At 47.6% G+C, this 14,950-nt stretch overlaps 1 pseudogene across 1 annotated transcript in view; it reads left to right on the top strand.

Moving 5' to 3' along the window:
* LOC308611089 (centrosomal protein of 78 kDa-like) overlaps positions 1-14,950 on the top strand; it is a 727,725-nt pseudogene that overhangs the window by 327,217 nt on the left and 385,558 nt on the right. The gene's annotated exons all lie outside the window — the stretch shown is intronic.

Genomic DNA, 14,950 nt, shown 5'->3' with positions numbered 1-14,950 from the left:
AACGTCCCCAACGGCATTTTTTCCCCAAATAATTAACATTTTTAATTTTTAATTATGGTAAAATATACATAACATAACATTTACCATCTTAACCATTTGAAAGTATACAGTTCGGTCTTCCCTGGTGGCGCAGTGGTTGAGAGTCCACCTGCCGATGCAGGGGACGCGGGTTCATGCCCCGGTCCGGGAAGATGCCACATACCGCAGAGCGGCTGGGCCCGTGAGCCATGGCCGCTGAGCCTGCGCGTCCGGAGCCTGTACTCCGCAGCGGGAGAGGCCACAACAGTGAGAGGCCTGCGTACCCCAAAAACAAACAAACAAACAAACAAACAAAACACACAAGTGCAAGGAGGAAGCCAGAATCTTGACAATACCTGGGCCCAAGGAAATCTTGGAAGACAGTGAGTTAAATAGAATAGTGAGGATAATGATGATGGTAGGAGAGCGTGTATGCTTAGTGGTCCTATGTACTAAGGGTTTTGTATACAAGCTCCCATTGGGAAGGCTACGAGCTAGGTGCCATTTTTATTCTCATCTTAAAGAAGAGGGATGTGAGCTAAATAAGCAGAGGGAAGGTTAGGGGGTTTTCCTGGCTGAGACCACAAGACAAAGCGGTGGTCATGCCCCCTAGACAGGACTTCATTGGCTGGAGATTTGATTGGCAGGAGAGCTGAGCGGCTTCTCCTGCCAGAAGCAGCCGGTGCCCTTCAGCCTTTCTTACACTTCAAGCCCTAAGAAAGGGCTTGCGTGCTTCCCAAGTGGCAACTTCTGTGCATTTAACAATTTCCTCTTGAAAATCCCAGCCTTAGCCCTTTCACAAAAGGTATCTGGGTCCTTTCTTGGCCGTGGCCCTAGTCGTATTCACCAAAGAGAAGAGCGCGTCCCATAAGAGCTGGCGGCTTTGGGAGGACCGGGGAAGGCGTCAGCTGGCAGGAAGCTCCCTGAAAGAAATAGAGGAATCCCCACCCATCCATGAGCTGCCTATTCTTCCCCCTTAGAAACGGGGCTTGCGATGTGTCAGGAACTGCAGGCATTTTGCCATTTAACCCTCACACTGCCCCACGGAGGAGGCCCCTTGCTAACAGTTTTGGTTGCTTTTGTAGAGGAACCTGCGATACAGAGGTCAAGCCACTTACTCAGGGTCATTCGGGGCAGCGGTGGGGCTTGACCCCTATTTGTTTGACTCCAAATCTGGCCTCTGAACTCTGAGAGACACTGCCGGCTTCTGGAGTGATGTGGGATGTGGATTCGAGTGAGCACGGCCTGGGCCGCGGTTCCCGTCCCTCTGCCACATGGACAGAGCCACAGGCCCAGTTCGCTGTGAAGGCCCAGCATCTTATACCAAGTCTCATTCTCACAGCCAGAGATATTAATGTGGAAATAGGACTTTTGATTCTTGAAAGGTCTGCTTGGTGAAGAGATGGTCAAACATTAAAACTACAAACTCCATTTTTTTTGGGGGGGGTCAATTCTGAAGCATAAGATGTGTAATTTCATCTCAGTGCTTCAACCGTGCAACCTCTGTGAACGGGTGAAGAGTTTCAAAGTTTTATACAGGAGGCTAAAAAACTAAGGCTCCTTGTGAAAATACTAAGTGTAAAACTTAGAAAAGAGGAATTCTACTTTCTGTTAATTTCTGCTTAAAGACAACGAAGATATACTCCCTGGAAGGAATGGATACCAAGACAGATGTACACAAGTGCCCTTTAGGATCCAGCAAAACTTAAAATGTATTATTGTTTTCTTCCTGACAAACAGGGATTTCTGACAACATATTAACAACAAGCCTGAAATGCAAACCTGAGTCCTGGAGTGAAACCCCCAGGAGCAATGGTGCGAGGTATCCAAGGGGGCCACCCTGGTAAGGGAGACACAGAAGGAAGGGGTGTGGAAAAGTGAACCTGGGCGGGGGAGGGCAGCAGGTGGGGAGGAAATCCTGTTTCTGCCACTTAGTAGCCAGGGAACGGTACCCTCTGTCAAATCAGCTTTCCCCTCTCTCTAAGGGGCCGACACTTGCCAGAATCCCTTGCGGGTTGATGGGAGAGATGAAGCATGTGTGGTGTGGAGCAGGTGCCTGCCCCTTGGTAAGTCTTTCCCCCAGTTGTGAATTCCACGAATTTGAAAGCTACTAGCTGTAGCTCTTCTGGGGACCCTGACACAGGTTCAACTTGGCCATTTCAGCCCCTTCTCGGCTGAGGGATGTCCAGCGCCAAACAGGCTGGCACGTCCCTTGCGTTGTGTGTGAATGAGGCAGCCCAGGAATAAAGCATGTGAAACCTCATTATGTAAATCCTCAGGTTTTCAGTACATGACAATGGCTTTTTTTTGGGCCCTTCTCTGTCCCATTCTGTGGTCTGGTGTCTCTGCTTTGGGACCTAGTCTGCCAAGCCCTGGGGGCGGGGGGGGGGCACTTCGGGGAGGGGTAAGCTCTCCAGAGGGCACATCAAAGGGAAAGTCACAACTCTGTCACTGGCCCAGCTCTCCCTGGCATTGCTTGGTGTGAAAGGAAACTGTCCTCTGCCTGAGGCAGCCCCATGTCACACAGAGACTAAGGCCTGTGATGTTTAATTCACAGCAGTGAGCACTGGAAACACCGCATCCAGGCTCCCTCAGAGCAGGACAGCCACTTTTCATTTCTGGGGCTCTAAGCCAGAGAGCCTGCTCTCTGGAAACTTATTGCCTGGAAGGTTCGCAGGATGGAGGGCAGGCTTCTGCAAGGAACTATCTGACCATCACCTCCTGGTTGAGGAGAAGGGCACCCTTCTATGACCTTGGCCTCCTTAGAGCTCATGCAGGCAACAAACACACACATACAAATACACACACATGCCAACCCACAGCACATACTCACATGTACACACATACATGCAAGGATGTGTGTACAAATACACAGCCCCAAGTCAGAAAGACTGGAGTACTATTCTGGCTACTCAGAAGAGCAAACCCAAATCTTTATTCTCAGAGAGCTTCTTCCTCGGTGTATCCCTGGCACCTGGCAGAGCAATGAAAATCAGAATCGCTGCCTTTAAAAACACTCGGGCTGTTCACTCAACTGATTGTGGTCATCATTGCAGGAGGCAGGGAAGTCAGATCATGATGCTGGACACCCTTAAGCTCAGTACAGTGCTGTGTGTCAATTATGTCTCAATACAACTGGTAGAAAAAAGAGTTATCTGGATAGAAAGAACAAGATAAAATACACGAATTATCAAAAGTTAAAAAAATACAGACGAGCTAGACTATGAGTCTCAGAAAGCACTGTTCACAACAGCCAGGACATGGAAGCAGCCTAAATGTCGATGGAGGAGTGGATAAAGAAGATGTGGTACAAATATACAGTGGAATACTACTCAGCCGTAAAAAAGAATGAAGTAATGCCATTTGCAGCAACATGGATGGACCTAGAGACTATCATACTATGTGAAGTAAGTCAGACAAAGACAAGTATCATATGATATCACTTATATGTGGAATCTAAAAAACATGATACAAATGTGCTTATTTATAAAACAGAAACAGACTCACAGGCTTTGAAAACAAAGTTATGGTTACCAAAGTGGAAATGTGGTGGGGAGGGATAAATTAGGAGTTTGGGATTAACATATACACACTATTATATATAAAATATGTAATCAACAAGGACCTACTGTATAGCACAGGGAACTCTACTCAATATTCTGTAATAACTTATATGGGAAAAGAATCTGAAAAAGAATAGATATATGTGTATGTATAACTGAATCACTTTGCTGTACACCTGAAACTAACAGAACACTGTAAATCAACTATACTCCAATATAAAATAAAAATTAACTTAAAAAAAAAGAAAGTTTAAAAACATAGAGGCAAGCTAGACTATGAGTCTCAGAGAGGATAAGCTGACACATATATATGGAATCTAAAAAAAAAAATGTTCTGATGAACCTAGGGGCATGCCAGGAATAAAGACACAGATGTAGAGAATGGACTTGAGGACATGGGGAGGGGGAAGGGTAAGCTGGGACGAAGTGAGAGAGTGGCATGGACATATATACACTACGAAACATAAAATAGATAGCTAGTGGGAAGCAGCCGCATGGCACAGGGAGATCAGCTCAATGCTTTGCGACCATCTAGAAGGGTGGGATAAGGAGGGCGGGAGGGAGACACAAGAGGGAGGGATCTGAGGATATACGTATGCATATAGCTGATTCACTTTGTTATACAGCAGAAACGAACACCACACTGTAAAGCAATTATACTCCAATAAAGATGTTAAAAAAAAAAAAGCTGCCTGAAGTCACACAGTAAGTGGCAGAACAAGAGTCTAAACCTAAGTCTGCCTAACGCTAAAGCTATTCTGCCACCTTCCTTTGCAATGAGCGAATGCATTCTCTGCTGCCTGGATCCCACTGGGACCTCAGTTGGCTGTTTCTAAAGGGAGCTGAGGGGCAGCCTCAGAGGCTCTGCTCCGAGCAGGGACCTCTCACCTTCTGCTGCCTGATCGCCCTGGTGACCCTCTTCTCCTGGTGCAGCCGCTCTTCCATGTGCGCCAGGGCCTCCTTCAGCAGCACCTTTTCTTCGGCCTCTTTGGAGATGTCGTCCTTCAGCTTTGCCACCTGTGACTGGTACATCTGAACCGACACTTTGCTCTGCCTGAGCACACGGGAGAGACAAAGTCTCTTTTCTCCTCAGCTTTCTCACTCACCACCAATGCTCCCGACCTGGGAGATCCTCAGAACACTTCCATATATGCCTGGCTTCGCGGTTTCCTTACAAGTGGGGGGAAGGCTGAAGATGTGGGGACTAGAGGGCAGAATAAATAGCCCATTGGCTGTGGACGTGCAGCATGAAGGGGGCAACGGTTGTGCTACCAGCCCCTCCCAATTTCCCAGAGAGGGTGGGGGAACGGATACCACTGAAAATAGGATGGAATTATGAAAAGCACACACATGGTGAAACATCAGACACATTTATAAAAGGTGCACCTTATTCCTTAACAGTAGGGTACTTTAACTGCTGCTTTCTTGACCAGAGACTTGGGTCCATCAGGCCCTGAGTCACCATCCCGCCTCCCCCCTCCACACCCAGGCCTCTGTCCTCTTGTCCTGGTCCCTACGGGTCTGCAGCTGCCCCGAGGTTTAGCCTGGAGAATGGAGGCCTGGGCCTTCTGCCAGGGACACGGGCCATACTTGAGCTGTTCAATGTCCTTCTCGTATCGTCTGAAAAGCTCTTCTTTCCTCTGCAGCTGGTTCTTGAGTAGGGTGATCTTATCAAACACCAGGTAGAGGTCTCTTTGTCGAAGCTGGTGGACTCTCTCCCTCTCTTTTGGGGAGAGGTGTTTCATGGACACGTGACCTGACATACCTTTGATGTTCATCATAGTCCCGAGGGTTTTCCTCATATCCAAGTACTACGAGAAAGCGTTTCACAGGTAAGAGGCCTGGCCCAAGACCGCTGGTGGCCACTTTGAGGAGGCAAACGTCTAATTCTGTTTCATTCATTTTCTGCAGTTGCAGAGAAGAAACACATGCTTTGCAAATGAGTGCATTTGGGGCTTTTAGTATGACTTTCATTTTCCCCCGCATCCATTTACACTATGCCATTTTGAGAATTGGTGGGGGGGGGAATGACAACAGATATAAACATTCATTCTTACTACCCAGTCTTTCAAGGAATTGGGCTCTGCAATTTCCAGCCCATGCTGGGATAGGAGATGGGTCTCGTGGAGCTACTGTAACAACTAAACATGTATGTGAGGTTGATGTGTAAACTATCTGCAGGGCACGCAGGTTTGGACAGGAGGGGACTGATGCTGGGTATACCTACCAGCTTTTCATTAAGATCTAAAGCCTCAGCCACATCCGTTTTCCATAACTTCTCAGTGGCCATGATGGACCCTGGGCTGGAAAGGCCATTTTGAGGCTGAAATAAAAAAAAAGAAAAAAGTCTCTTGGCATTCCATTATGATTTTCTACATCCAGAAGAATAACCCGAACAATAATGGAAGAACTGGAAAGTTACTAAAGAATAATTTGAGAGAGTTAATTTTTTAACATCTTTATTGGAGTATAATTGCATTACAATGGTGTGTTAGTTTCTGCTGTATCAAAAAGTGAATCAGCTATACGTATCCATATATCACCATATCCCCTGCCTCTTGCGTCTCCCTCCCACCCTCCCTATCTCACCCCTCTAGGTAGACACACAGCAACGACCTGCTCTCCCTGTGCGATGCAGCTGCTTCCCACTAGCTATCTATTTTACCTTTGGTAGCGTGTGTGTGTATATATGTCCATGCCAAGAGAGTTGGTTTTAAATCCAGTCTGACTCTGTGAACTGCTTTCTTTATGACTGTGCTCCTACCCCTTCAGAGCACGACTGCCTTTGAAATGATGCATCACTTGTGCCGTTCTTTGGCCACCGTCTCGTCTGTCTTCCCTTTAGGCCAGTGGTTCTCAACCGGGGGTGACTCTGGCCACCCTACCCCCTCCAGGACATTTAGCAATGCCTGGACACATTTGTGGTTGTCATAATTGCTGCTGGCGTCTAGTGGGTGGAGGACAAGGATGCTGCTAAACACCCCACGATGCATAGGGCAGTCTCCCAAACAAAGAGTTACCTGGCTCAAAAAATCAGTACCGCTGATGTTGAGAAGACAAGCTCCAGAAAAATGGGCACCATGCGGCTTTTGCTCACTATCTCCCTCCTTGTGCCCAGCATGGCACCTGGCAACGAGTGGTGCATAGTGGGCATGTTTGTTGAATGAACGAATGAAGGTTAAGTGGAAAATAGCCTCCCTCCTTTTTATTAAAGGAATCTCATTTTTGTGCAGCAGAAACCATACCCTCACAAAATTTGGCCCAACCTTCTCCTAGCTCTGGAACCTGGTGGGTGGGCATACCTTCAGAACCTTTCCAGAGACAATGCAGATAGTGTTTGCAGCTGCATCTCCCTAAGACCCCAACCAGCCAGCTGGCTGCTGGAAGCCCAACTGACTGCATGGAAAGGCCACCAGACTGAATAGGGGACCTGATCTGAACGACTACAAATAACCATAGTAAGCCTCCTTAAAAAATAAAGTGGCTTTTAATGCTTGCCATGAGCCTCTCTTAGCCCTAGCATTTGTTGGCACTACCCTGAAAACCTCTGAGATTAAAAACAAAACAACTGGCGGCACCGCCCAAGTACCCATGAGGAAGGCACGGGCCCTCCCTGCCTGAGGGATTAGAAGTCTAAAGTGGATGAACACTTAGTGACCATCTTGTTGGAGACCCACTTCCTACGTGGTATCTGAGACTCAGTGGAAATGTAATTCTCTGTCCAAGGTCACACAAGGCAGCACCAGTGGAACCAGAAGTCTGGGCTCTGGACTTACCATATGTTTCTTCAGTCATTCATCACAGAATTATTGAACACCTACTAGACTAGATGCTGGAGATGTAATGCTATCCACTTATCTCAATACCACGTTTAAAAAACCTATCTTTTGGACCCGGAGGAAGATGGCGGAAGAGTAAGACGCGGAGATCACCTTCCTCCCCACGGATACACCAGAAATACAGCTACACGTGGAACAACTCCTACAGAACACCTACTGAATGCTGGCAGAAGACCCCAGACCTCCCAAAAGGCAAGAAACTCCCCACATACCTGGGTAGGGCAAAGCGGAGAGATTCCCGCACAGAGGATCGGTGCCGAGCGGCACTCACCAGCCCGAGAGGCTTGTCTGCTCGCCCGCCAGGGCAGGCGGCGCTGGAAGCTGAGGCTCGGGCTTCGGTCAGAGCGCAGAGAGAGGACTGGGGCTGGCGGCGAGAACTCAGCCTGAAGGGGGCTAATGTGCCACAGCTAGCCGGCAGGGAGTCCGGGAAAACTCTGGAGCTGCCGAAGAGGCAAGAGACTTTTTCTTCCCTCTTGGTTTCCTGGTGCGCGAGGAGAGGGGATTAAGAGCGCTGCTTAAAGGGGCTCCACAGACGGGCGCGAGTCACGACTGAAAGCGCGGGGCCCAGTGACGGGCGTGGGACGCTGGGGCTGCTGCTGCCGCCACCAAGAAGCCTGTGTGCGAGCGCAGGACACTGTCCACGCCGCCCTTCCGGGAGCCTGTGCAGCCCGCCACTGCCGGGGTCCCGGGATCCAGAGACGGCTTCCCTAGGAGAACGCACGGCGCGCCTCGGGCTGGTGCAACGTCACGCCGAACTCTGCCGCTGCAGGCTCGCCCCGCACTCTGTGCCCCTCTCTCCCGCCCGGCCTGAGTGAGCCAGAGTCCCCAAAGAGGCTGCTCCTTTAACCCTGTCCTGTCTAAGCGAAGAACAGACGCCCTCCGGCGACCTACACGCAGAGGCGGGGCCAAATCCAAAGCTGAGACCCAGGAGCTGTGAGAACAAAGAAGAGAAAGGGAAACCTCTCCCAGCAGCCTCAGAAGCAGCGGATTAAAGCTCCACAATCAACTTGATGTACCCTGCATCTGTGGAATACATGAATAGACAACACATCATCCCAAATTGAGGAGCCAGGAGTCAGTGCTGTGCCTCTGAGGTGGGAGAGCCAACTTCAGGACACTGGTCCACAAGAGACCTCCCAGCTCCACATAATATCAAACGGCGAAAATCTTCCAGAGATCTCCATCTCAACACCAGCACCCAGCTTCACTCAACGACCAGCAAGCTACAGTGCTGGAAACCCTATGCCAAACAGCTAGCAAGACAGGAACACAACGCCACCCATTAGCAGAGAGGTGGCCTAAAATCATAAAAAGTCCGCAGACACCCCAAAACACACCACCAGACGTGGACCTGCCCACCAGAAAGACAAGATCCAGCCTCATCCACCAGAACACAGGCACTAGTTCCCTCCACCAGGAAGCCTACACAACCCACTAAACCAACCTTAGCCACTGGGGACAGACACCAAAAACAACGGGAACTACGAACCTGTAGCCTGCAAAAAGGAGACCCCAAACACAGTAACATAAGCAAAATGAGAAGACAGAAAAACACACAGCAGGAGAAGGAGCAAGATAAAAACCCACCAGACCTAACAAATGAAGAGGTAATAGGCAGTCTACCTGAAAAAGAATTCAGGGGGCTTCCCTGGTGGCGCAGTGGTTGAGAGTCCGCCTGCAGATGCAGGGGACACGGGTTCGTGCCCCGGTCCGGGAGGATCCCACATGCCGCGGAGCGGCTAGGCCCGTGAGCCATGGCTGCTGAGCCTGTGCGTCCGGAGCCTGCGCTCCGCAAGGGGAGAGGCCACAACAGTAAGAGGCCCGCGTAACGCAAAAAAAAAAAAAAAAAAAAAAAAAAAGAATTCAGAATAATGATGGTAAAGATGATCCAAGATTCTATTTCCCAGATCCAAAATCTTGGAAATAGAATAGACAAAATGCAAGAAACAGTTAACAAGGACCTAGAAGAACTAAAGATGAATCAAGCATCGATTAAAAACACAATACATGAAATAAAAAATACTCTAGATGGGATCAATAGCAGAATAACTGAGGCAGAAGAACGGATAAGTGAGGTGGAAGATAAAATAGTGGAAATAACTGCTGCAGAGCAAAATAAAGAAAAAAGAATGAAAAGAACTGAGGACAGTCTCAGAGACCCCTGGGACAACACTAAACGCACCAACATTCGAATTATAGGGGTTCCAGAAGAAGAAGAGAAAAAGAAAGGGACTGAGAAAATATTTGAAGAGATTATAGTTGAAAACTTCCCTAATATGGGAAAGGAAATAGTTAATCAAGTCCAGGAGGCACAGAGAGTCCCATACAGAATAAATCCAAGGAGAAATACGCCAAGACACATATTAATCAAACTGTCAAAAATTAAACACAAAGAAATCATATTAAAAGCAGCAAGGCAAAAACAACAAATAACACACAAGGGAATCCCCGTCAGGATAACAGCTGATCTCTCAGCAGAAACCCTACAAGCCAGAAGGGAGTGGCAGGACATAATTAAAGTGATGAAGGAGAAAAACCTGCAACCAAGATTACTCTACCCAGCAAGGATCTCATTCAGATTTGATGGAGAAATTAAAACGTTTACAGACAAGCAAAAGCTGAGAGAGTTCACCACCACCAAACCAGCTTTACAACAAATGCTAAAGGAACTTCTCTAGGCAAGAAACACAACAGAAGGAAAAGACCTACAATAACGAACCCAAAACAATTAAGGAAATGGGAATAGGAACATACATATCGATAATTACCTTAAATGTAAATGGACTAAATGCTCCCACCAAAAGACACAGATTGGCTGAATGGATACAAAAACAAGACCCATATATATGCTGTCTACAAGAGACCCACTTCAGACCTAGAGACACATACAGACTGAAAGTAAGGGGATGGAAACAGATATTCCATGCAAATGGAAACCAAAAGAAAGCTGGAGTAGCAAGTCTCATATCAGACAAAATAGACTTTAAAATAAAGACTACTAGAAGAGACAAAGAAGGACACTACATAATGATCAAGGGATCGATCCAAGAAGAAGATATAACAATTGTAAATATTTATGCACCCAACATAGGAGCACCTCAATACATAAGGCAAATACTAACAGCCATAAAAGGAGAAATCGACAGTAACACAATCATAGTAGGGGACTTTAACACCCCACTTTCACCAATGGACAGATCATCCAAAATGAAAATAAATAAGGAAACACAAGCTTTAAATGATACATTAAACAAGATGGACTTAATTGATATTTATAGGACATTCCATCCAAAAACAACAAAATACACATTTTTCTCAAGTGCTCATGGAACATTCTGCAGGATAGATCATATCTTGGGTCACAAATCAAGCCTTGGTAAATTTAAGAAAATTGAAATTGTATCAAGTATCTTTTCTGACCACAATGCTATGAGACTAGATATCAATTACAGGAAAAGAGCTGTAAAAAATACAAACGCATGGAGGCTAAACAATACATTACTTAATAACGAAGTGATAACCGAAGAAATCAAAGAGGAAATTAAAAAATACCTAGAAACAAATGACAATGGAGACACGACGACCCAAAACCTATGGGATGCAGCAAAAGCAGTTCTAAGAGGGAAGTTTATAGCAATACAATCCCACCTTAAGAAACAGGAAACATCTCGAATAAACAACCTAACCTTGCACCTAAAGGGTGCAAAAAAAAAAACAAGGCAAAAAAACAAAACAAAACAAAAACAAACAAACAAACAAACAAAAAAACCAAAAAAAAAAAAAAGAGAGCTTAAATCAGCCAGAGAACATTCCCCAGCTTAGAGAAGCAGGGACACCCAGGTCAGCTACATCCTCGCGCCCCCTGTTAAGATCCCCAATCAGAACCTGGGCCTCAGATGCTCTTGTCTGTATGTTAAGAAGAGTTAAAGAGAAGCTCTCTCCCTCCATCCTCAAGGAATGACACAAAATGCCTCCAATAACCCCACCCTCTATTTTGCCTCACTCCACCCTCTCGGGGCAGAATCAGTCTAAAATTTTCATATTTACTCAAGTTAATGACAGGAACCTGATACACCACAGGCTGCAACCTCCACATTTCAAGAATCAAATAAAACGTTCACCGCCCCACCCCCCACCCCGGAGATGTTCTGTGTCAACACTGTGCATTAGAATCAGTGTTATTAACCTTATTTCTTTGGCTTGTTAAAATATTAATATGAACCACTCCCAGTAAGCAGAGCAGGAACTTATTCAATGTTTTATTACCTTAAGAAAGTTTTCAGACACATCGAAAGCATATGCCACCAGAAAACACGTTACACTGTTTATACTGGGTAAGTCATGCCCAGCAGAGAGCCGTCAGGTTCTGAGAGCTGGGAGTAGGCAGAACATGCATGTGGCCCAACACATGGTCTGCTGGGTAAGGGGGGATGGGATGGGGTCAGAACAGGCCTCCTTGTGACATCTCTCAGGTAACTCATCTGTTAAACCTAAAACGGGGGTCATTCTAGCCGCCCATAAGTGCGAGATGGGTTCTGTAAAACCTTTTATGCCCTTTGGAGGACACGCCAATCAAAGGTGACCACTCACTTGGGAGCAAACTAGAATGTTCCATTTGCTTACCACGTGAAACCAATGGGGCATGCTGGTAAACCTGGCCATCGGTGCCCTGTTACTTCAGGTCACTGCAGCAGCTCCCTTCCAAAACAAGAGGAGGAAGAGAAAAGGCACGCCCACGAATGCGTTTCTCCATTTACATCCCAACCTGCCAGAAAGCCCACAATCCTCTGGGCTCCCAGGCCACCTGCCCCGAGCCCTGGTATCCAGGATACCGCATGAAGCTGCTGCTCTTTTAGCAGGCCCTCACTAGCCAGACTTGAGTGGACGGCTGCAAGCTAATGAGTTGTGTGCCCCAGCCAGGGAGAGGCCCTTTCACGTGGCTCTGGGATCAGTTCTGAATGCCACCAACTGCTGTGCACACATCAATTTACTCAACCCAGGGTTTATTTGCTGTGACAATCATGGCCTTCACCTGGAAACCTTCATCACTACTAGGGCAGATTCAAGGGTACCTAGAAATGAAAGGCCGTCCAAGCTGGTGGGTAAGTCAACTCTCTTCTCCTGGAAGATGGCAGCAAAGGCAGCAGTAGCCCCACAGCCAGGTCAGACTTTTTGCCACGGGCTGTCCTAACTCAACCACGTTGATACCACTATTTACACAGTGCTTCTCATTTCCCCAGATGAGGACATCTTCTGTCACCCACAGGAACCCAGGAGATAGCAGGAAAGGAAGGTAGTACTATCCTCATTCAACACTTGGAAACTGAGGCCCAGAGATATTAAACCCCAAGTTCAATTAACATGAAGTACTAGACTTATAACTCAGGTCTTTGGTACCTGGTCAGCTGGGAAGATTCAAAAGGCCCATAAGGGCCCCAGTTAGAGGGATGCAATCCAGCTGTGACGAGCACCCCACAGGCCTTCTCTGTTGGGGGTCAAGTGGGCTAACTACACTCTCCTAGCTAGGAGGGTGATGGCCTCTAAATGGATGGCAACCGTCGCCACCAGCACTTTCTCTAACTGAAAGGTGAAGAGGCGGGACGAGTCTGTCGACGCAACACATTCCTTGGTTTATTTTCTCCGCTAGAAATAAACGGGAGTGTCTGAAGGGCAGCCCAGCCATTCCCGAGCAAAGTCAAACTGCTTTTGTCGGACAGCTCTCTGTTCAGCGGCTATAAACCGAATGCCATTACCCGCAAAATGTAACCATAAAGGCCATAACCCCTACGTTGTGAGTTAATTAAATGCCTCATTAACTTTTTAAAAAACATGACTTATTCAATTCATAGAAAATTTAACCATCACCGCTAAAGGCACAAGCATGTGGTTGCACACTGGCGTTTTAGCCTAAGAAATAGAAGCCTTTTTCCCAGGAGGGAAAGGTTTGAGGTCTTTGGCCATGCAAGTGATCTATTTAACGCGGATCTGAAGCCAGAGTGTGTTTCTAAACTTCCAGAACCAGATTATCATGACATAGAGCTCAGACAGCCTTTATACTGCACATGGTATCTTTGGCTAAGCAGAAGAAAATAACCAAGAATGCTGAAGACAAAACTTCAGGAAAACCCTCCCAAACCACACCCTTATCTGCTTAAGCAAACTGTCCTTCAATTTGAAAAGGTTGAAGCTGCCACATCTCCCAACTGGGCCATCATCCCAACATTTAAAATTCTGCCCAGAGAAATCCCAGAAAGTTGGATTCAAAGTTGAAAGCGTTCATCTACTTGTCACAATGTTCAGCATCAACACTGGTGATGTGTGGAATCTACATATTGAAATTTACATTTGAAGAAAAAAACAAATCCGACCGTAAACATTCCCAAGGCTTCCTGTGCAATCAAAGGCCAGGTAGCCTAAAAACGTATGGATCAAGTGCCCCTTGGTCCAGGCCTCAGAGCCACCAAACCAAAATGGAAACTGTCTTAGAGGACCAACGAGGGTCTTTTGACGTCTCTGGTCCCAAAGGGAGACTGCTGGAAATGATGCCAAGTTCACAGGTGGGGCTCGGAGCCCCGCCCCTCCACGGCGGGTGCAGCAGCACCCCGCCCCCCCATCTCCAGCATTTGCTGGAAGCGGGAGTCTACTTTCTCAACCCTAACCCAAAAGTTGGGGTTAGGGGTCTCCCCCCCACCTCCAGCGTTTGCTGGAAGCAAGGAGACTATCTTCTCAACCATGGGGGGTCTAGCTCAACACTATGTGCAACATCTGCTCTGTCCTCCTAGGCGCCCGCTCTCAGCTCTTGGGAAACCAACTGGGTGCTCCTTGGACTTCACCTGCAAGTAACTGCGCTAACTACCAGAAAGTGCTCTCTAGCTAATGGACAGGTCTCCAAGAGACGTGTAGATAGAAACAACAGCACATTCAACCCACAACAACAACAACAAAACACCCCAAACTAAGCATAGCCCTAGTGCTTCCAACTTCCCACCCACAGTCATGCCTTAGGGCCAAGGCAGGCACACTTCCAAGGGCTCACGGCACTATGGACCAGGGTGGGGGGACACGACGGGAGACGGGGAACAGGGGCACAGAGCTGGCTGAGGGTGTGGGCGCCAGGGCTCCGGGCCAGCCTGGGCCCTGCCACCCCAGTGCTCAGCCACACCTCCACGCTCAGCCTGCTGAACCGCGTTTTACTGTCACCATTCAACTCCCAGAGGGCTGATGCCAGCACAGAAAAATGCCTTTGCCCTGTGGGCTATTACATCACAATTGCTACTGACAAGTATGGTGGGGGAACTGCACAGGGCATGGAGAGTCATCTGTCTCACAGAGGTTTTGAACTGTAAAAAGGGCAATTCCAGTGTGAGCCAGTCTTGCTGAGGAGCGTGGTGGGCTGTGGAGCACTGCTGGATTGCTACCTGTACGGGTATCAGCTAACCCCTCTGAGGCTCAGTTTCCTCATCCGAGAGTGGGCTAGTACTCGTTACTCCCAAGTGAAGATGTTAACAGGGTGAAAGGAGTTACTACAGA

The sequence above is a fragment of the Mesoplodon bidens genome (assembly GCF_964165515.1).
Source record: "Mesoplodon bidens genome assembly, contig: HAP1_SCAFFOLD_157, whole genome shotgun sequence".
Taxonomy (NCBI): domain Eukaryota; kingdom Metazoa; phylum Chordata; class Mammalia; order Artiodactyla; family Ziphiidae; genus Mesoplodon; species Mesoplodon bidens.
This window is presented reverse-complemented; position numbering and strand designations above follow the sequence as displayed.